Genomic DNA, 8,037 nt, shown 5'->3' with positions numbered 1-8,037 from the left:
TGTTGAATTGTTCAATTATCTTTCATTTTCTATTTTTTTCATAGACTGGTCGAGCAAATATTCCTTTACGTTTAATCCAACGTTATTCATTTGAAACAAATTTGGATCTTCTTACTGTTGCTATGGCATTAGAAGCTGAAAGGGATACTAATTTGAGGGAGATACGAAGACCTGTAGTATGTTTAATATTTAATCGATTTAAGTTGTTACATTATAAGTTATTGACTTTTTTATATTTGTACCCAAATTCTCATGTTAGAAAGAAGTCTTAGTTAAGTTAAGGTTCTGCTAACAATATTCTTACCATCGGTGAGATCATCAGATCATTATGACGTCACATCATGTGCGTGCATTAATGAACACTAACGAATACACTATGAGAGAGGAATGTGTCCGGGACTTGATAACACGATGGCGTTTAAATTGAACGGTACTGGGTTCAAGTCCTGGCATGAACATCAACTCTGAGATGCAGATACATCTAGGTGACGAGTCCCAAATAGGAATAAACTCGCGTCCTGGATTCCACTGCTAGCTACTATTCATCTTTGTTAATAATGCTTGTGATTTAAGGCAATATCGAGGCAATCTTTACAAGATGCAAATATGTCAATATGAGAATGTACATTTGCAGCCCTAAATATCAGTGATAAGATCCAAATAACCAATACAAAAATGAACTAATACTATGTTTAGTTGAGTAGTCTTCCAATTTCGACACTGGTATGAACTCCTCCTCAATTAGGAAAACAAGGAATGGGCTGGAAGCCATACTAATTGAAATGACGTACAAACTCAAAATAAATGGAATTCTTTTCATTATTATATTGATAATATCTTGTTGATTTATGCGTAATGAATGAAATTTTATAAAGAATTTAATTATTTATGCTATTAAAGGATTTCAGAAAAACACCCTTAAATCTCTTTGCATGTGAATACTAAACACATGACTTTCTACATTGTACAACAGCGCAACTTAAAAATACAGTGTATTTTAATATTCTAATGTTAAATACCCTGAACAGATTGTTTATCTACAATTATAAAATGGGTAATAATTGTGTAATCAAATTGATTAGTACAACTGTGTATACCAGTGTAATTCATACACACACAGATTTCATTATGTTATTTATTAAATTCCAATATAGAAATGTTACACTTAACATTTAGTGTAATTTGCTAATGGTAGTAGCTTTTCAGTGTTTGAAATTACTTTGAATCTATTGCTTGGTAAACTTCGACTAAATTCATTTCAATTTACGTTCAGTGCTAAATAATCTTTCAATTTCTATACATATTAAAATCTTGTATTCTCCCAGCTGCTGTAATTATGTATGAAAGTGTATTTGTTTGCTTTTCTTTGACTGTTTAAAAATCGTTTCAGCATATCTGATATAAGATTATCGAAGGATATCAATCAATCAATTATTTGTCTACTTATCATGGTTCTAAACTAGTATAACGTTGGAACTTGGACAAATCAATTGTAAAGAGTTCATTTAGTGGATAATAATGAACCGCTTAGTACTACATGGAATGAACAGCTTATCATGAAAAAATGATAGAAATTCATCATGGAGTCCACTACTTGGTGAATTCCACTCTTTACCTTAATTACTTATTTTAAAACTTTTAATAAACATTTGTTATGACTTGAACATTAATTTTTATGACTTTTGATAAATTTATGTTTGCATGGAAAATTAGTGAAAATTTTTGGATTTACTTCGTTTACTTTACTGAATGGTTTCAGTTAAACAACTACTGTAAACTAGGGAGCACTAAACAGTTGTTTCGTTCTGTTATGGGACTCATTAGTAGTGTTATATCATGACCCTTCCGGGAATCGAAGCCAAGAAATTTGATCTCGTGGCAAGCACTAAATTCGTACAATATTGCAAACTGACTGAAGTTAGACATGTGCAGCACGAAATGCTGACCCTGCTATTCTGGAATAAATATTTTTAACACAATCATAACCAGACTGAAAACAAAGGTAGACGGTGAGACAGTGCTAAAATAAAATATCTCAGCTTCCGAAGTTGCCCAGTTTGGATAATCCACATATATATGTTCAACAATCTGATGAATGGCATTTGAAATACAATGATTCGAATGAAAAGAATTAATTCAAGTAACCAGAATCAAATCGACTAAGTAAAATATTCTAGAAGTATTATAACGAATCGTTAAACATATGTGACTCAGTCTTCGTTATTTATGGCCCTCTGAATTTACGTAATCACAGTTATTCATACATTTAATCTATATGAGTTTCACACTTCAAAATTATATTTACAAGTAAAAATGATATATGTGTTTAAAGATTCATCCATTTACTTCTATGTAATGAAGATATTTTCATGTTTTTTCATCATCAAACAAAATTTCTAGGCTATAAATAAGATTAAATATGAGCTGAAATTTCAGATAATAACAGCGAATATTGGCTGAGATTACCCAAGGACAAGTGGGAAAAAAGCATGGGATTTACCTAACCAGTCTGTAAATAGCTTTTGCCAACTATCCATTCATTGATTATTATTTTAGTGACTATGGTAATCTACCTTGGTCTGCATAAACAACCTCCTCACACGTAAGGACTTGTAACCTGTCTTTGTCAATCTTCAGGATTGCGGTTGATTGATCACTTTTAGCATATATATCCAGATGATGATTCTCAAATAGGAAGAAACACACGTCCTGGATTTCTTGATTAACTGCAATGCAGATACACTTAGATCTTATGATTTTAAAACTAAACTAATAGACAGTTCATTCAAAACCTTCACACTCAAAATTAAATTTTTAATATAAGGTGATAATTTGTAAAAAAATTAACAGTTTCGAAACCCCTTCGTTTCCTCATGTAATTAATGTTACTCATGCAGTCATCCGTAACTGCATATTAGCATTTAGTACATTCAAGAAATTAAAATTATTTACACCTAAAATACTTATACTAATCAGTACTGTTTTTAAAGATCATTTTGTTATGTCTTGAACTTAGATTCTTAGTATGTCGCGTAATACTTAAGCACTCGAACGCTAGAACCCTCCCAAATCGCAAAATGAGAAGACAGAAGACTAGTAGGTAGGAATGTTATTCCAAACAGTGTCAAATATGGTGCAAAAATCCCATGTATTTATAGTTTTTGGCTAAAAGCAAATCATCATTTCGGACAGCCAATAGGCACATAGGGGGTCCTTTATATTCATTCAATAGAGAAGCTACACGTCGACATTCTAGAATGTTCCCCTACCGGTGATTGGGTGGAACGTCTTAGGCTCTTTCTGGGCTTTTTGAGGCTTCTTTGAGTTTGCCAACGAGCCATCCTTACATATTTTGATGTATTTCTTTTTAAATATATTTTCAAATCAGTTCAAACCATTTGATTTCTTATCTTCCTTCTTCTTCATAATTTCATGAGACTGATAGGGTTTTTTTGGTAAGATCCAATAAATTCAATAAATCGAATATGACCTCATTTTTATGTTAATTAATTTTTTTATTTATTTTTAGATTTGATTATTCTATTCAACAACAATAATAATAAAATCACCTCATGTTCCGATATTAATACTTTGTTTGACCTTGAAAAATTATTTTTTTTCATAATATCTATACTGACCATTACTACATAGAAATGATGAAATTTAAGATGAATGAATTCTATGCATTAAATAATCTAAAGGATAAATTTTTGACTTTTACAGACTCGATTAGTTAATAACTTCTAACCTAGATCTGTTTGAAGATGTAGTTAGTTAATCGGATATTGACTTTATTTAAAGGATTATTTCAAACTATAAAGTACTAAATGGTCATTCAAATATAAGTTCATATCAACTCATGAATTCAACTGTTAAATTACTACAATCTCCACAAACCCCATTCTGATATTAATCATCATGTGCTCACTAGTGACTGGCTTTAGGAGGTGTTTCCTGGAGTTCTAATGAGAAGCCGTGACCAGTGGAGTTCAACAGTTTCTATTATGAGGCAGTCACTCACTGTAGACAGTGATAGACGGTCGCACAATAACGTGGATTAGTTGAAGTTAGACATTAACATCATTGGATGCCGGTTCAAGGGTTTAGAGATTAAGCATTCGCGTGTGAGACTGAAGGTTGTAGGTTTGAGTCCTGTGTGAGGGATCATGGATGCGCACTGTTAAGGGGTTCCATACTAGGACAAGAAGGTCGTCCATTGCTTGCAGATTTTCCATGGTAGTCTAGCTTAAATCGACTTTTGAATTCAACTATTAAATTATTATAATCTCCACAAACCCCCATTCTGATAATAAACAAGATATAACTACGTAGTTAATTCACTAAACTGAAGGTATTTTCGTTAATTTGTTGTATTGTATGATTTTCAATCATTTTTTATTGATTTGAATCTAAATTAAAATAGAAACCTTTAGGTAAGAGTTAAACAAATCTATTTTCTGTGTTTTCAATAGCTACTTTTCACCAATATTAATGTAATTACTCGTAATGGAAAGATAACTGTTGTTTAGGGAAAGCCTTATATTGGCAACTTTCTCTCATTTTCGAATAAACAGAATCTTATCACCCTAGTAAACTTTTTAAATAAATGAATATATATATATAAAGCCTGTGGGTTAGTTCACTGTTCTTCATGAATGTAAATTAAACCAACCAATTCAGAGAAAGTAATACTGAGAAAATTTGCATTATTTCAGCATGATATAATGAGTTTTGTAACTTTTAACGGATTCGGTAAAATATATCATTAAAAATTATCGATTCGATAGCTTATATAAGAAAATACATATGACGCTTTGTTAATGAATGTGATCCACAGCTACACACAAAACAAAAACAAAATACTTAATAATGAATCTGATTTTCTATTGAACGCAGATGTTTTCAGTAAATCAACATAAAGAAAACTATTGAACGCATTAATAAATCACATTTATAACCTTCATCAATAATTCGTATAACTTTTATGTAATTAGTTAAATCAATAAATAAGAATTTAGATAGGTTACACTGATACCATAAATCTTGGATGTCATCTTATATCGAACATACTTAGTTTCTTAAGACGTTCATTTTACGTATATAAGTGAAATGTTCAATTTGAATTGAATAACTTTTCCAGATAAAATCTACAAAAGGCTAAATGACTAAGTTTAGAAAAATCATTTAAAAGTACACTTTCACATTGTATTTCCAATAGGGAATAGTTCATTTAAAAGTCTTTGTTTTTTGTAAAACACTGCCAGTAACTAAATCACTGAGTATACATGAACAGCTTATACATTGTGATGGTTGGTAGTCAACTTAAATTTTTCAACGGATTATCATTAAATGACAATTAACAACAATTCTCCTTCGTAGAGTATATTATAACCGGAAAACGTAGTTGTACGTATCAATAAAAATATAGGAATCAAGTTTATTATTTAAAACAGTATCTGTTCAATAATCTTTAGTTGTAAACCTAAAATGATAATAAAGATATGTAGTTTGAATAAAGCAATATATTGTTGTGTTGTATTCTTTGAATTGAGTAATTTAATTGTAACGCTTTGATTGTCATTCTCGGCAAAATCATTATTTCTTCTTTTCTAAGTAGAATTAATACAAGTCATTTGGTAAAACGTTACTTATTGGACTTTTTAGTTAGTATTTAGTAAATTTTGAAATGACTTAACCCCCCCCCCTATAAAGATGTAAAACACTAGGGAAGAGATAACATGAAAATTAGACCAAACAAAATGTAATTGTTTCTTAGTAAGTGACTAAAAAATAGAGATAATATTGACTATAAAACTATTAAGTAATTATTAGAAAACTATTTAGGCTAAAAGGATATGTAGACAAGAAGTAATCAATAAAATTTTTCTAAGCAGTTAAAAAGAAGAAAATAAGTAATAAATTTAGTTTAAAATGTTTGAGGAAAATAAGAAGTTTGGGGGAAACAAGCATCCGAATAAAAAGTGAAAGATTGGTAAATATCTTCTTTACAATGAGAACTTCTTAGCTACTAGTTACACTCTAAACACCAAAGTTAATGACATAACTACGCCATTGCCCAAACCTCAATAGATGGAGTGAGACTCAAATCTGTTATTTAGTGGTGGGAAGTTGAACATTCTAAATATTGAGCTACCGCTTAACAGATTATGTGAAATTCACTTAATCGCATTATTCAGGACTTTATTGGAGTGAATGATAACTCTTGATACGTCTATGTTGATCATATGATGCACTATTGATAGATGAAAATATAAGATTCTTGATAAGTATTTTCATGAGTATACGCTGAAGGTTCTATAAGAAATCTAGCTCCGATTTCGTGAACCTCTTACTATTATATGTGTTTTTTAGTTGAAAAATAAAACTAATCGTGAAGTCTTGAAACTCGTTTTACACAATCAGGTGTAATTGTTATTACGAAAAAAATGGGATTAAACACTATATACCTCCAACACCATTGATTCGTTTACAATCAAGGATACTTGTATGGTTAAAGGTGTAAAGAATTTATTACTCATTTCTCTAGAAATGTTTTCATAAAGCTGCCTTTAAAGCCTTAGTAAATGAACCATACACTTAATGTTTATTTGGCAGTGACTGTGAGATGAGAAATATGAGCGTCTTTGACTAGAACCAAATTGATAGTTGAAAGTCATTTGAATAAAAGAGTTAAGAAACTTTGATTTCAAATCAGTTCTGCAAATCAGCTACACGATTTAGAAGGAATGACTGATGCATATGCAAATAGTTTCCTCTCATTATCTGGAAAATACATCAAAAAAGACCACTCCACCATTATGTTGATTGAAATTTAGGGTCTACATAAACTACGATTATTGAATAACTGTCTTACAACTATTCTAGATCAGAAAGGGGTTTTCTGGATATTTCAGTATTTTCATAGTTGAAACTGGGATTATCTTTTGAAGAAGGGTGTGACTAATAAGCTTATTAACATCTTACAAGCCCTATATACAAACACCTCAGACAGAGTGAGGGCATACAACCACCTCTCCCCATTGTTTCATTCAGGCAGTGGAGTTAGGCAGGGTTGTCCAATCTCACCATTCCTCCTCAACCTTACCATCGATGACATTCTGGAAACAACTCTGATGGATGTAGGTAATGGTGGTGTAGATCTATTTCTTGGAGAGACTTTCCAACCTTGAGTATGTGGATGACGTTGTCTTGCTGTGCGATGACACTCAAGCCATGCAATCTGCACTTAGTCATCATCCGTAGGTATGGCACATACTTTGCACCCTCTAAGTGTAAACTGCTTTTATAAGACTGACAGGACCCTGTACTATTTCTTGGTAGTAAGCAGATAGTTAGTCGCGTAAGTGCTGATGGTGGCATGAGTGAAGACATTGATCCATGTATAGTGAAGGCCAGGGAGGCTAATGTTGAGGATGTTAGATGACTTTCTGTGTTTGATTATCGTTGTCTCCGAAGGATTGCTGACATCCAGTAGCAACACCATGTTAGTAATGCAGAGGTTTGGCATCGTGTGTTTGGGCGCAGAGACGAGATTCATGAATTTTAATGTCATGGAGAAAATCGGAGAGTTTTTGATAGAACCTAATCCGATTTTTATTTTATTGTTTGTATTGTAGTGAACGAGAATATAAGCGGGGACAATTGAATGTATTTGAACACAAAATTACAGAATATCTTAGTAAAATATGGGAATCATACAGTAAATGCTTCATTTTCAAAATATCAATCAATTGTCTCAAACTTGACTGTTCCTTCTTCAAATATCAGTCAATCGTTTCAGACTTCATTGTTCCTGCATTCTCATATCAATTACTTTCTATTCACGTTCTTTCCTCTTCGGTCTTCTCTACCTTTTGCTGACTGACATATTTCTGACTAGCGTTATATACTAATATCGATATAAGAAGCACACTATAGTATGTGTTAAGAATTGAAATATAAGATAATATTTACAAAATTTTCAACGTCAAACAATAAATTCTGTATAGTTAAGACCACTAGTCAGTTGAAGCTAGA

The sequence above is a fragment of the Schistosoma mansoni genome, chromosome 1, assembly GCF_000237925.1.
Source record: "Schistosoma mansoni strain Puerto Rico chromosome 1, complete genome".
Classification (NCBI taxonomy): Eukaryota; Metazoa; Platyhelminthes; class Trematoda; order Strigeidida; family Schistosomatidae; genus Schistosoma; species Schistosoma mansoni.
Note: the sequence above shows the minus strand (reverse complement) of the source record.